At 38.4% G+C, this 15,699-nt stretch overlaps 1 pseudogene; it reads right to left on the reverse strand.

Annotated features, from left to right (window-relative positions):
* Nucleotides 1-12,343: 12,343 nt before the first annotated feature.
* On the reverse strand, nucleotides 12,344-12,848 carry LOC122473534 (annotated as a pseudogene).
* Nucleotides 12,849-15,699: the final 2,851 nt, after the last annotated feature.

The raw sequence follows: 15,699 nt of genomic DNA on the forward strand, positions 1-15,699 counted from the left end.
GTGCGAGCAGGGGAGGGGTAGAGAAAGAGGGAAACAGAATCTGAAGCAGGCTCCAGGCTCTGAGCTGTCAGCACAGAACCTGATGTGGGGCTCAAACTCAAGAACCTGGAGATCATGACTACGAATTGGACACTTAAAACTGAGCCACACTGGAGCCCTTAGCAGAGCTCAGTTTAAAATGTTATTTGAAAAGAGTTATTTCTGCTAAAAAATAAAAAGCCCATTAGAAGAGAAGATCTGAAAAGTCTTTTCCAAATCAAATAGTGTATGAGTCTCTGAGCAAAACTCTCTTTTACAACATAAATATAAAACAATTACCTTGTGCCTTAAGATTTTATAATCTCACACACTATATATAAGGCAACTGCCAAAATCTGCTTACTAGTTATAAAATATTTGCTCTTCCCACTTGCTTTTGCACAACACCTGCAATTTAATCAGGATGTTTTTGGGTGTGCCCACACTTCCCTGTCAACATTACAGTTTTGGGCAAGTGCCAACCTGTAAGAGATTTTCATCTTGAGACTATTTCCCTTCTTGCAACATCAGTTGTAATGTTGCCAAAAACATCAACCTACTGAGGGAACATCCCCTTTTACCCACTCCCATCCATTTCTGGACTCAAATAATAAACACTTAGTACCTACATCTGAATCAAGTTTTTTTCTGTCCTTTCCTTAGTAACTGACCCAAAACAATCCTCACCAACCTCATGGTCAATCTTCTTTTTCATGTGTTCTTAATACCCTAAGTGTTAGGCTACCCTCCGTTTTGAATTTTTGCTTTTGTTTCTGTCAAGGAGGATTCTTGTAAGATTTGGTACTTCCAAAATATCTACTCCATCATCCTAAAAGAACTCAGCTCTCTAATTCTACACAGAAGAATAAAAGTCATTTCTGTTTCTACCTATCGTGGTATTTTAGAATGTTAACCTCCTCGGTACCAACAAAGAGCTTTGTCCTTGCTTACGTGGTGGACATTGCTTGTTAAGCGTGATCAAACCCAGAAGCCAATTTCCCAGTGAGATGAAATGCTAGACAGACAGCTCTGATCACCGAACAGAGACTCAGTGTGTTAAAAGGACAAGCCTAACCTGAAACAATGCCATTGAAGATGTGCAAGGTTTCCTGAAAAGTTTATAGACAAGAATGCTGCATTTATTTAGATCTGGATTTGTATTCTGTTAGAAAGACTTTTCATTGCTATTGCATTTTTAATATCAGAGCAAACTATGATTGCTCAAATTGCTCAAAGATGTTAAATATTTATACTTTCTTGAATGCCTTAGGAGGAAATTGCACCTAATAGCAACAATCTGCTGGAGTGGTCAATAGACCTGGTTTGGACTATGGGAAATGATATTATTCAATGTGGTGAATTATTTACACTTGGATATTTTAAGGAGTAGAAATATTTGTTACCTAAAGAGTCTCACACTCAATAATTATCTGTGTAATACTGAGCATAAAATACTATGATTTTTTTAAAAAAAAACTCTCATGTCTATTGTCCTGGTATGCTCAGGATTATTGCACAGAGTACAAATTAGAAGCAAATTGACCTTCAAATTATTAAGATAGTGATTGAGATAATGAGTCCAAAGACTAAAGTATAAAATCAAAATTCTTTACTCTGGTTTCCAACACACTTTCCCATATATAATATTTTTTTTCCCCTAGCTTATTCCGCACAAGCCACTCTAGACTTCTTCCCATTCTTCAACATACCTGACTTCATACCAGCTTAGAGACTTTCCCCCTGCTGCTGCTTTTTATGAAATGGTTTTCTCCAGGTCTTCATGGAACTTAACTACAAGAGCAGAGACTTTTTAAAGCAGAATTGGGAGCACGAGTCCCAGGACACGTGAATTCATGTATGTAAATGACTAGAATATAATTAAATGCGCAATGATTAAAGACCATTTGTCATTGTTACCCTTCTGTTCTCAGCTCAAATATTACTTCCCCTAAACATTGAATGTAGGGTTTCTCCTGTCTCTCTTCTCCAAACAGTCACTCTCTGTCATATAATTCTTTCATTTCCTTCCCTGCAAATGAGGATTGCCTAACGAGTACCATTTTAGAGAAAAGCTCAGTTCTGGATGGATGACTTTATTCTTAATGGTCAGAAATGCTTTCTTTAGTTTCTGCAGGTAAGAAAATATGTTAAACCTGTCACAGTGATAGTAATGAAAAGTCGGTACTTTTTTTTTTAATGAATGGAATGACAGTGTAAGTGGCACTGTGGTTTGTTACTTATGGAAAAAGGGGGCTAGCTTAATGAACTAATGATTATATATAACATGCTCTCTTGACTTCTGAGCATCTCAAGGCAATAATATCTCAGGCAGACAGTGACTGGGAAGTCTGTATTCTTATTTTTAAATCTAAGATTTGAAATTACATTGAGCAATTTAAATTTGTGTGGGGAAGATGGATTGAGAAGAGGACAGTCTTGGGAGTGATATTCTAGCTTCATCTCAGAGATAATAATTCTCTATCCCTTATAAAAATTAAAAAATTACTGCTTTATGAAAATAAGCACCCAAAAATATAATATTGGCTGAAAATACACATTTATCCCAGAAAGCGATGGATAAACCCTTGTCCAATAGATCTAGTGAACAATTAAATATAGTGCTTATCCTTTAACTTTGGAAAACTATCTTTCTTGGGGACAAACAAGGAAGACAATATCCTTTGGTGCCTATATGAGCAAAGTCCTGGGGTTGAATTGACAGTAACTCTGACCATCCCATCCCCAGCACCAACACCCTGGATCTCTGATATTTCTTCCCATTCCTTTCTCAGCATTCTTTTACTCCTCTCCATGTTTAAACTAAGTAAGAAGCACCAAAACATTTCCAGTATAAGATGGATTAGTGTCAGAATATTTTAGAAAAGTCAGGTCTTTCCTTTTCTTCCCATACTTTAATTTCCAGTCTAAAATCAAGAATCTGGATCTCTTGATTTCTCTGACAGTGATCTTTTCGCCCAACACTTTCCCAGTGCTCCTCACCATAACACATCTCCAGTCACCAGAGGCAACCCAACCTTCCCATTTCACAATCATCTGTTTTACAAACAAGAAAGCTGAAGCCAGGAAACAGCGAACAACTTATCAAGTTTATTTCAGATCGGTGAAGATGATATTGATACTCATGCCCATAAATTTCTTGACTCATGGGTAAAGTGCAAGACAAGATGCCTCATTTCATTCTTTGAAATAACCAAGTATTTATTCTGAATTTTGCTCTTATAAGTATATATTGTCAAGAGCAACCTGACTCTTGCATAATCATTTGGAGTGGGAGAAAGGGAAAGTCCTGTGAGGGCGGGTGGGAAGCAATTAGGAGGGAGAAGGAAGGGTGGAGTGGGCGGAAGGCTAAACCATGGAAGGGTGCTGCATGGGCTGTGAAGAAACAGTGGGTCCTTGGGCCAACTGGTCTGACTCAGCCCTAAGAAATAGATCATTATCATCAACTTTGTCTTTGCAAAAGAAAGATCAGAACTGCAAATGAATATGAAAGCACTTGTTAGACAAGTGGAATAGATCTTCATGTTTGCATATATATGATTTATTAAGCACTCAACATGTATAATACATACACTAGAAGCTTTGACTGTATTATTTTATTTAATTTCTACAACAACCCTAGAATGAAGGTGTCACTATCTTCATTTCGGGACTAATGCAAATAAGGCTTAGAGAGGGGCACCTGGGTGGCTCAGTGGGTTGAGCGTATGACTTCGGCTCAGGTAATGATCTCGTGATTTGTGGGTTTGAGCCCTGCATCAGGCTCTGTGTTGACAGCTCAGAGCCTGGAGCCTACTTCAGATCCTGTCTCCCTCAATCTCTGCCCCTCCCCCAATCATGCTCTGTCTCTGTCTCTGTCTCTCTCTCAAAAATAAATAAACATTAAATAAGGCTCAGAAAAATTAAGTATCTTGCCCAGATCACATAGCTAACATATGGAGAAATAAAGCTGCTAATCCTGATTTCTAAAGCCTTAAATACCAATAGATAAGCTTTCTATAGAAAAAAAAAATCTCTACTACCATAGTGAAAAGTTGTATACCTATGTACACACTGGACTTTGCTACTGTATGCTCTTTGAGATCATAAATTTTGGGGTTTGTTTTCATATCTATGTCTTCAAAGCTGCCTACCCCAAATCCTACCATACATGAGCTATTCAATTAATGCCTTTTATTTCCATGTAAGTGCTCACATTAGTAAAGAGCAAACTATGATTAATAATAACAGCAGGAGCTTATAGATAAGTGGCAGCAGTGATCATCTGTCCCCACCCTCACTTACAAAACTCCAAAGGATGATGGACAAAAGAAGTTGTAACAGGCTGCTTTACAAGCAGTCTGAGACAAACGAGGAGTTGGAGAAGCCCATCAAAGAGCCACAGGGTCAGCATGCCCTGTCTCACATTCACCACTAACCATGAGGCATAGAAGGTAGTGGGTGTGACTTGTACCACTATAGGCATCATTTTAGAGTACTCTTTGGGCCTCATTGCAACATTTTTCACGGATTACACAGACACACGCTTTGTGTGTATTTTAGTAAGTCTTCTCTCACCTCCCTTCCTCCCCTCACTCATCCCCTCCTCCCTCCACCCCACCATCACCTTGTTTTTCCAAATGCACCCATCACCTCTAACAGGAACAATGAATACGGAGACTTAAAAACAAATACGCAGGATTCCCTCAGTCTCTCTTTACTAAACTTATAGATTACAATAAACTATAGCCGCTATAAATAATTCTATAGTTCTTTTTTTTTACGTTTATTTTTTTATTGGGGGGGGGGGGAGAAAGAGAGAGGGAGATGATCCCAAGCAGCTCCATGCTGTCAGAACAGAGCCCAAAGCAGGGCTCGATCTAACAAACTGTGAAGTCATGACCTGCACAGAGATCAAGAATTGTACACTCAGGGCACCTGGGTGGCTCAGTCAGCTAAGTGACTTCAACTCAGGTCATGATCTCACGGCTCGTGGGTTCGAGCCCCGTGTCAGGTTCTGTGCTGACAGCTCAGAGCCTGGACCCTGCTTCAGACTCCCTGTATCCTCCCTCTCTCTCTGCCTTTCCCCCACTCATGTCCTATCTCTTTCTCTCTCACAAAAATAAACATAAAAAAAATTAAAAAAAAAAAAAGAGTTGGATACTCAACCGATTGAGCCACCCAGGCCCCCAATTCTATAGTTCTTTATATTGCATCCTCACAAAGATATTTCAGAAATGAGATTAGACACGTGATCTATTTTTTTCCTCTGAACAGAATATGAGAGAAGAATCACTAACAATAACACGTCCTTTTCAGAATTTCTCTCAAAGTGATAATATTTCCAATTACTAAATAGTCAAAAAATCTTTATTGAGACCCCACTAGGTACAAATGCTAATAAATGATTTTGAGTATTCAAAGGAGTATAAGAACAGGTCCCCTGCCACTGAGTTTACAATCTAGGTGTAAAAAGAAGAACGTCACGTACCAAGGTCAGCAGAATAAGGGACAGCATGTGCAAGGGGCAGCATGTTACTTCAGGTGAGTCGCAAGTACTCCAGAAGATGTGAGGTGATGGCCAACTGATTTGTGCCTCGGGTGGTCAGAGAAGTTTTAATGAAGTCAAGACATAATCCAGAACTGGAAGGATTGGTTAACAGGAAAAAACTAATTACAGATGTTCCTTGATTCACAATGGGTGACATCCCAACAAACCCATCGTAAGTTGAAAATACCAAAAGTCAAAAATGCATTCAATACACTTAACCTACCGAACGTCATAGCTTAGCCTCACCTACCTTAAACACGTTCAGAACACTTACATGAGTCTACAGTTGGGCACAGTCGTCTAATACAAAGCCTAATTTATTATAAAGTGTTGACTATCTTATGTAATTTATTGAATACTGTACTGAAAATGAGAATGGGTGCGCAGAATGGTTGCAAGCATATCTGTTGTTCACCCTTGAGGTCACGTGGCCAACTGGAAGCTGTGGCTCCTTGTTGCTGCCTAGCATCACCAGAGAGTATCCTGTACATATCACTGCCCTGAGAAAAGATCAAAATTCAAAACTCAAGGTAGAGTTTCTACTGAATGTATATTGTTTTCACACCATGATAAAGTCAAAAAGCCATAAGCCAAATTGTCCTAAATCAGCTACCATCTGTATTTATTAACTGCTCTTAACTATGCCATGCTATGTTTCTTCCCTGACTCTTGATACTTTTCTCAAGCCTCTTCTTCCTCACAGCTGCCCTCTGAAATCCGAAAGCCATCTATGACATCTCCCTCTCCCTCATTTCCCCACATCCAATCAGTCAAGGGAATCCAGCTGATTTCCCCAAAAACGAATATCGAATGCAACCCCTTTTCTCTATTTCCACTGCTAGCACCCTAGTTTGCAATACCACTACATTAGCTCCCTACCTGTTCTCAATAGGCTCCTCTTGCCTTCTTCTAAACACTTCTCCTCATAGTTTCCAATGTAATCTTTTACTAAACCTGAATGGAATTGTTCCTTGGCTAAGGTAATTCAATGGCTCCTAGTAGCCCTGAGAAAAACATAGAATATCCTTTCATACGCTTCTCAAGGCAGTGCTTATTTTTGGTCTTCATTGGCTTCTGCGGCCACCGACTCTTCTACCCTCTCCTAATAACAAACATCACCCTGACAGGACTCTGTAGTGGCCAAACCCACCAAATATTTCCTTCTATCGTGTTCTGAAATTGTCTTTCCTTCAGTGCTACCAACCCCCCATCCCTGATAATAGCTCTCAAATGCCCTATAATTTACAATGACATATTTAGGGTTTTCCTTAAAGACTATTTATTTTTCCATTAGTCTTGAGGCTCAGTCATAGTAGGAACTATGTGTATTTTACTCGCCATCATAGTTTCAGTTTCTACTCCCTCACCAAAAAATGAATAAATAAGTTACCCAATTTCAACACTTAAGTTAGTTTCCATTCTTTTTGACCAATACTGTTTCATGGTTTACTTTAAGTGTCAAAGCAATTAACATGCTTAAAAATCCTGCAAATTTTCAACATCCAGGGATTACGTATATTTTCTTATTAGTCAGTGCCACAAGTTCTGCCCCTCCTTCACTCTAAACTCTGAAGTTTAGAAAAACAAAAATCCCATGCTTCATGTAGCTAGAAAAACCTTGATTCCGCACCTTAACTTACTCAATGTCTTTTTTTTTTAATTATTATTATTTCTTTTCTTTTTTTTTTTTTTACTTTGGAAAATCCAAGTTTTATTTTACTTTTAGAAAAATATAATTTTACTTTCTTTTTTTTATGTTTTTTTAAATATATATGAAATTTATTGACCAATTGGTTTCCATACAACACCCAGTGCTCATCCCAAAAGGTGCCCTCCTCAATACCCATCACCCACCCTCCCCTCCCTCCCACCCCCCATCAACCCTCAGTTCTCAGTTTTTAACAGTCTCTTATGCTTTGGCTCTCTCCCACTCTAACCTCTTTTTTTTTTTTTTCCTTCCCCTCCCCCATGGGTTCCTGTTCAGTTTCTCAGGATCCACATAAGAGTGAAACCATATGGTATCTGTCTTTCTCTGTATGGCTTATTTCACTTAGCATCACACTCTCCAGTTCCATCCACGTTGCTACAAAAGGCCATATTTCATTTTTTCTCATTGCCACGTAATATTCCACTGTGTATATAAACCACAATTTCTTTATCCATTCATCAGTTGATGGACATTTAGGCTCTTTCCATAATTTGGCTATTGTTGAGAGTGCTGCTATGAACATTGGGGTACAAGTGGCCCTATGCATCAGTACTCCTGTATCCCTTGGATAAATTCCTAGCAGTGCTATTGCTGGGTCATAGGGTAGGTCTATTTTTAATTTTCTGAGGAACCTCCACACTGCTTTCCAGAGCGGCTGCACCAATTTGCATTCCCACCAACAGTGCAAGAGGGTTCCCGTTTCTCCACATCCTCTCCAGCATCTATAGTCTCCTGATTTGTTCATTTTGGCCACTCTGACTGGCGTGAGGTGATACCTGAGTGTGGTTTTGATTTGTATTTCCCTGATAAGGAGTGACGCTGAACATCTTTTCATGTGCCTGTTGGCCATCCAGATGTCTTCTTTAGAGAAGTGTCTATTCATGTTTTCTGCCCATTTATTCACTGGGTTATTTGTTTTTCGGGTGTGGAGTTTGGTGAGCTCTTTATAGATTTTGGATACTAGCCCTTTGTCCGATATGTCATTTGCAAATATCTTTTCCCATTCCGTTGGTTGCCTTTTAGTTTTGTTGGTTGTTTCCTTTGCTGTGCAGAAGCTTTTTATCTTCATAAGGTCCCAGTAATTCACTTTTGCTTTTAATTCCCTTGCCTTTGGGGATGTGTCGAGTAAGAGATTGCTACGGCTGAGGTCAGAGAGGTCTTTTCCTGCTTTCTCCTCTAAGGTTTTGATGGTTTCCTGTCTCACATTCAGGTCCTTTATCCATTTTGAGTTTATTTTTGTGAATGGTGTGAGAAAGTGGTCTAGTTTCAACCTTCTGCATGTTGCTGTCCAGTTCTCCCAGCACCATTTGTTAAAGAGGCTGTCTTTTTTCCATTGGATGTTCTTTCCGGCTTTGTCAAAGATGAGTTGGCCATACGTTTGTGGGTCTAGTTCTGGGGTTTCTATTCTATTCCATTGGTCTATGTGTCTGTTTTGGTGCCAATACCATGCTGTCTTGATGATGACAGCTTTGTAGTAGAGGCTAAAGTCTGGGATTGTGATGCCTCCTGCTTTGGTCTTCTTCAAAATTCCTTTGGCTATTCGGGGCCTTTTGTGGTTCCATATGAATTTTAGGATTGCTTGTTCTAGTTTCGAGAAGAATGCTGGTGCAATTTTGATTGGGATTGCATTGAATGTGTAGATAGCTTTGGGTAGTATTGACATTTTGACAATATTTATTCTTCCAATCCATGAGCAGGGAATGTCTTTCCATTTCTTTAAATCTTCTTCAATTACCTTCATAAGCTTTCTATAGTTTTCAGCATACAGATCTTTTACATCTTTGGTTAGATTTATTCCTAGGTATTTTATGCTTCTTGGTGCAATTGTGAATGGGATCAGTTTCTTTATTTGTCTTTCTGTTGCTTCATTGTTAGTGTATAAGAATGCAACTGATTTCTGTACATTGATTTTGTATCCTGCAACTTTGCTGAATTCCTGTATCAGTTCTAGCAGACTTTTGGTGGAGTGTATCGGATTTTCCATGTATAATATCATGTCATCTGCAAAAAGCGAAAGCTTGACTTCATCTTTGCCAATTTTGATGCCTTTGATTTCCTTTTGTTGTCTGATTGCTGATGTTAGAACTTCCAGCACTATGTTAAACAATAGTGGTGAGAGTGGGCATCCCTGTCGTGTTCCTGATCTCAGGGAAAAAGCTCTCAGTTTTTCCCCGTTGAGGATGATGTTAGCTGTGCGCTTTTCATAAATGGCTTTTATGATCTTTAAGTATGTTCCTTCTATCCCGACTTTCTCAAGGGTTTTTATTAAGAAAGGGTACTGGATTTTGTCAAAGGCCTTTTCTGCATCGATTGACAGGATCATATGGTTCTTCTCTTTTTTTTTTTGTTAATGTGATGTATCACGTTGATTGTTTTGCGAATGTTGAACCAGCCCTGCATCCCAAGAATGAATCCCACTTGATCATGGTGAATAATTAATTATTATTATTTCTGACTTTCCTTCTAATTTTTTTTTTCAACTGAACTAAGCTTGAATTACACAAATCAGGAAATATCTGTCCTTTTCAAACTACTCTCCATAGGAAAGAAAACTGAAACTTTCCAGTGTCCTCAGATGGAAAGAAAGGGAGAACTCATCTCCCTAGAGTTTTGGAAAGAATGGAACAAGAGTAGCTCACTCTAGAGGCCAGACCCAACCCCCAACCATGTCTTTTCTTCCCAGGGCTTCAAATATAGGCTCTTTTCTCCCCTGGCCTAGTTCTTAATATTGTATCAAAAACATTCATTGGTGGGGCACCTGGGTGGCTCAGTCAGTTGAGCACCCAACTCTTGATTTCAGTTCAGGTCATGATCTCATGGTTCATGAGCTCAAGCCCCATGTCAGGCTCTGGGCTGACAGTGCAGAGCCTGCTTGAGATTCTCTCTCTCCCTCTCTCTTCCCCTGCCCTGCACTCTCTCTCTCTCTCAAAATAAATAAACATTAAAAAAAATATTTAAAAAAATTCTTTGGTTATGGCAATTCCATGGGGGGGGGGAGGGGAAGCAAGAAAAACCCTATAACATCTCTAAGAACATACCCCAAAATTATTATTTAAATTAAAATAATAATAGTTAATTGAGTGCTTATAATGAGCCAGACTCTTGGCTAAATGTTTTGCATACATTAAAGCAATTAGTCCCCCTACCCCAATAAACCCTCTGTAGTGGCCATTACTACTGTCACAATTCTGAGGAAATGAGGCCGAAAGAGGGTAATTAGCTTAGTTTCACAGAGCTATTTAATAGGAAAACCACTTTTCTGTGATAAAATTTTACTTATCCACTCTTGTACTTTTGTACATGCTGCCCTTATACACCACACTACATATCTGCAAAAAGGTTAATGGGCAAATTCTGTAGATATCCATTCATTCAACACTGTACTGGGCTTTGGAGCTCTGAAGATAAATAGATCATTGTCTTTGCCTCCTAGGGCTTATAGTCCTGGAAAAAGACAAAGCAATGGATAACATAGGAGACTTACCATGAGTAGTGTCAGAGCTCCCAGGGGGAACTTGGCTCTCTCAGTCTAGGAGTGTCTTCTCTGGGAAGGTCACATGTGAATGATGAATAATATAATGAATGAGTAGTAAGTGATGTCACAGGTCAATATGGGGCATTGAATATACATACTTACCTCTGAGTAACCTCTTTAAAATTACATAATGTAAATATTTAACCCCAAAATTTAAAATCAATAGAACAAAGAGAATCGGTGAGGAAGTGAGAGACGGACAGAAGCTATTGAGGTGATAAGTGACTGAGCTGAGGGAAGAAGGCTGAAATCTATTGCCTACAGAGGCGGCATCCCAGTACGAGTTGAGTGGATTTGCTCCATAAGATACCAAAAAGACTCAGACAATGGAACCACCAGGTAGACTCTAAGAGCCAATATTCAGAATGAAACAAGAAAAGGACTGGTTACAAATCTGGAGCTTTTCGAAGTCTCCTATCCCTTCTACCAGTCTGCACAGCCAGTGAACTATACCTTTGAACTCTGCACAGAAGACAAGAGCCTTCCTTCCAGAAAAAGCTGAACCTGAGAGACTCTTAAACACCAAACACAGCTAAGGTCAAGAGCAAGGTGTCATATAAGAAATAGAAGATTAAGTGAAAATCTCTGTACCAGTGAGGTTTCTTGAACTCCTTTCTCAAGTCTGCAGTTACCTCTCTAAGCAGAAAGTTGCAAGATCCTCCTCTGGAAAAACAGAATGGTCCTGGGGGAAGACCTATAGACATTGATAATAGAGGTCTACAAGGAAAGAGCTGGTTCCCATCTCTATTGAAAGCTGGCAGCCAGCCAGTGCTGCCCTGGCACACAGAGCTGTTAATTAGTTTTTCGGGACCCACTCTACACATGGACAGTCAAGGATCTCCAAATATTTGAGGAAGCCCTCTAACATGCAATATAGACCAAAGCAAACAGAAAAAAGTAGAAGACTGGTGAGCAGGAAAAGGCTTTAAGGGGAAAAAAAAACTTTAATAAGTAACTTTAGGAAGATGGGATGAGACTAAACCTATAAAACAAAACTAAGAAACTGAAAAAAGTCATATTTTAAGCATAAGGATTTTGTTATATTATACTTTATATCATTTATATCATATTTATAAATCTTAAATCTCCTTTATTTGTTTTTGTAAAAACCCAATTACACCAAAATTGAAAAGCTTTATTACTTACAAAAATATATATTATATTATTTATGTATATAAATATATATTATATTAATTTTCATATCTTCAATAGAACTTTTGATAAATGAAGAACAAGAACAGAGCTCACAATTTGTGTGAATAATGAACAACCCAAAAATAAAGAACAGCTCTTGAAATTAAAATGACAATAGAAAAAAAGTCAACAGAGGGTTTTAAGACAAAAATCAAAGACTCTCCTGGCAAGAACAGGAAGATAAATAAATGGAAAATATAAAATAGAAGAAGGAAAATAAGAGAATCAATCTAGGATATTCAACATCTGAATAATCTTTGTTCCCAAAATACAGAGTATAGCTCCAGCTACCATCTTATTTCTTTTCTTTTTGTTTCTTTTCGTCTTTTGGGGGGGTGGGTGGTTAAAAAATTTATATTTATATTTAGCCAGCTGGACTCAGTTTAGATGATCCCAGTTTTGTTGACAACATCCAAAGCATCATAGTCAAGAGCCAGTCGAATATATGCCTTCTCTCCATTCAACCTGATCAGGGTGTTGACCTTGGCCACATCAGTGTCATCAGTCTTCTTCCCAGACTGTTTGATCTGGTGCTTGTTGGCCTTGACAACACAAGTGTGTTGTCTTCTATTTTCTTTATGACTGACTCAGTGGTCAGGGGAATTTGACGATGGCATAGTGGTCAAGCTTGTTTCTCCTAGGGATGCTCTTTGGAGGATATTTGGGCTGCCTTCAAAGACATAGTGTCTTGGACCATCAGAAGATAGGTGACATATGGATATTTTTTTGTGACTGTGGACACTTTTAAGTACCACTTTTTTAGCTTTCAAAGCCTTGGCTTTGGTTTTGGCTTTGGCTTTGGCTTTGGGAGGGGCAGAGTTTTCCTTCTTCACCTTGGGGACCATCTTCATAAGAAGATACCATCTTATTTCTCTTATTGCCTTTTTTAGCAAATCTTCTGAAGAAATGTATTTTCACCCACTAATTGAAATTCTTTCCCTCCTCTCTCTCTGAATCTACTCCAGTCCAATTTTCACCTCACCACTTCCCTACACCTATTCTCATCAAGATCACCAAAAAAAATTTCACTGGTTCGTCCTCATCTCACTTTGTTTATCAGTAACACCTGACAGAGTTGATGATTCCCACCTTCTTGGAAAACTTTCTTTTCCTTGTGGAACTACACACATACCTGCTTTCCTCCTACACCTTGGCCACTTCCTCTCTGTCTTTCCTGTTTCTTACTCATCAACCTGATCTCTAAATGTGGGCAAGGCCTCCAGACTCAACCTTTAGATTTCCACCCCTCTAATCAGTGTAAAATCTACACCCACTCCCTGGGCTATCTAGTCCTGTCTCATGGTCATATGGACCACCTGAATGCTGAAGGCTTCTACATCTATATCTCTCTAACCCACATATGTCACCTCAACATGCAGAGCTAAATATCAAACTCACAATTTATATCTTTATTTGGGTATGTAACAGACATCTCATACTTCCAGTGCCTAATTCCAAACTTCTAACTTATATTTTCCTCCCTCTTCCCAGAAATAAAGATAAAAACAATCTTCTCCTCCTGTACTTTTCTCCTTTTCAGTTTTTGGCAACTTCTTTTTTTAGGCTCATGCCAAAATCCTGAGTCATCTTCCTTCCTTTTATCTCACACCTCAGATATGGTCTGTCAGCAAAACATGACACTTCTACCTTCAAAACATATAAAGAATTCAACCACATCTCATAATCCTCACTGCCATTACTCTGGTACAAGCCACTATCACTTCTCTCTTGATTTGTTGCAACAGCCTCCGAAATAGTACATTTGCTTCTGTCTTTGCCCTCTTTCAGACTCCCAACATACCAGCCAAAGTGATTCCATTAAGACATATGTTAGATAATTTTATTCCTCTGCTCAAAACCCTCTAATGGTCTCCTTTCTACCTACAAGGCATAATTTGGGCCCCAATTGCTTTTAACCTCATTCCCTCCCACTCTCCTATTTGCTTCTTTTAGTTTGGTCACTCTGGCTTCCTTACTATTCCTAAAATACATCTGTACTTCAAACTTTATATTTTTTCTACCTAAATGGCCTTTCCCCCAGAGATCTACCTAGGTAACTTTTTGATTCCTCTGGTCTTAAACCTTACTCTCTCAGTGAAGCTTTTTCTGACCCCATATCTAAAATTGCAAATTTCACACACACCCCAAATAATAACTCCCTTCTTGGCCTTTTATTCCTCAGCATTTATCACTATCTAACATACTTTTTAGTTTACTTATTTAACTTATCTATCTCTACCATTAGAAGGTACGCTCCATGAGAATAGGGTTTTTAGTCTTTGCACAGTTATACCCCAAGAACCTAAAAGAATTCACAAACCTCACAAAGACACTTATTGATAAATGACTTAGCTAAGAAATAAGAGCCATAAATATTTCAAAGAAAGAATTCAAGAAATAATTTGTTAAAACTTAAGAACCTGTTTATAGGGACACCTGGGTGGCTCAGTCAGTTAAGTGTCTGACTTCAGCTCAGGTAATGATCTCATAGTTCATGGGTTTGAGCCCCGTGTCAGGCTCTATGCTGATATCTCAGAACCTGGAGCCCACTTCAGATTCTGTGTCTCCTTTTCTCTCTGCCCCTCCCCCACTCACTCTCTCTGTCTCTCTCTCTCTCAAAAATAAATAAATATTTTTAAAAAAATTTTTAAAAAGAACTTCAGTTTACAAAATGACACCTGGTACCTTATTAACAAAATAAGACCCACAATAAGACACAACGTTATGAAATCCAAAATGTTAGATATTTAGAAAAAGATACTAAAACTTCCTGTAAGAAAATAACTGATTATATACAAGAACTGGGAATTAGATTATCATTAAACTTTTCAGATGTGGTGCAATATACTAGAAGAAAAATGGAGTGTTTTTAAAATTCTGATAAGATTTTATTTCTAATCAAAAATTCCTTATCCAAATAATTTATTATGTAAATATGAAGGTTAAAAAAGACCATCTCAGGCATTTAAGATTTTAAAATAAATTACCTCCCATGTACTTTTTTTAGGAAACCACTGGAGGATGTGCTTCACCAACATGAGGTTGTAAACCAAAAGAAAGTAAGGCATTAGATCCAGGAAATAAAGAATATAAAAAAAAAAAAAACCACACAAAGAGAATTTGGAGAATAGTGTGGAACAGCAAGTCTAAAGGTCAACGAGTTCAAATTGGAACAAGACAACACAAGGTTACAGTAGGAATCTCAAAGACAAAAGAACTGTTAGGTTACCTAACATTTTTATTCGTATTAAAGGAACTTTAATGTTTGGGAAGATTTCTATATTGGCATAGGAAATTAAGTGAACAACAACAAAAATCTATGTTATTTTAAACTCCAGGAAAAATAGAAAGCTTTAGGGGGAGAAAAGTAAAATCATTCTTGCTGGTTTTGCTGGGATATGTAGCATGTATAGAACCATGATAATTTAAATTATGATTATTGAATTAACTAAAAGTTGTCTACACACACACACACACACACACACACACACACAAACACATAAACACAAACACACACACTGGGGAAGGAAAGTGTCTTAGCCTTGAATGCTCTGGAAAAATGGGGTCTGGGTCTGACAAAAGAATTTAAATAGTGAGGCTTGGGATGCCTGGGTGGCTCAGCTGGTTAAGTGTACAACTTCATCTCTGGTCATGATCTCACAGCTCATGAGTTCAAGTTTTGCATTGGGCTCTGTG

Source organism: Prionailurus bengalensis, chromosome B4, assembly GCF_016509475.1.
Source record: "Prionailurus bengalensis isolate Pbe53 chromosome B4, Fcat_Pben_1.1_paternal_pri, whole genome shotgun sequence".
Lineage (NCBI taxonomy): Eukaryota > Metazoa > Chordata > Mammalia > Carnivora > Felidae > Prionailurus > Prionailurus bengalensis.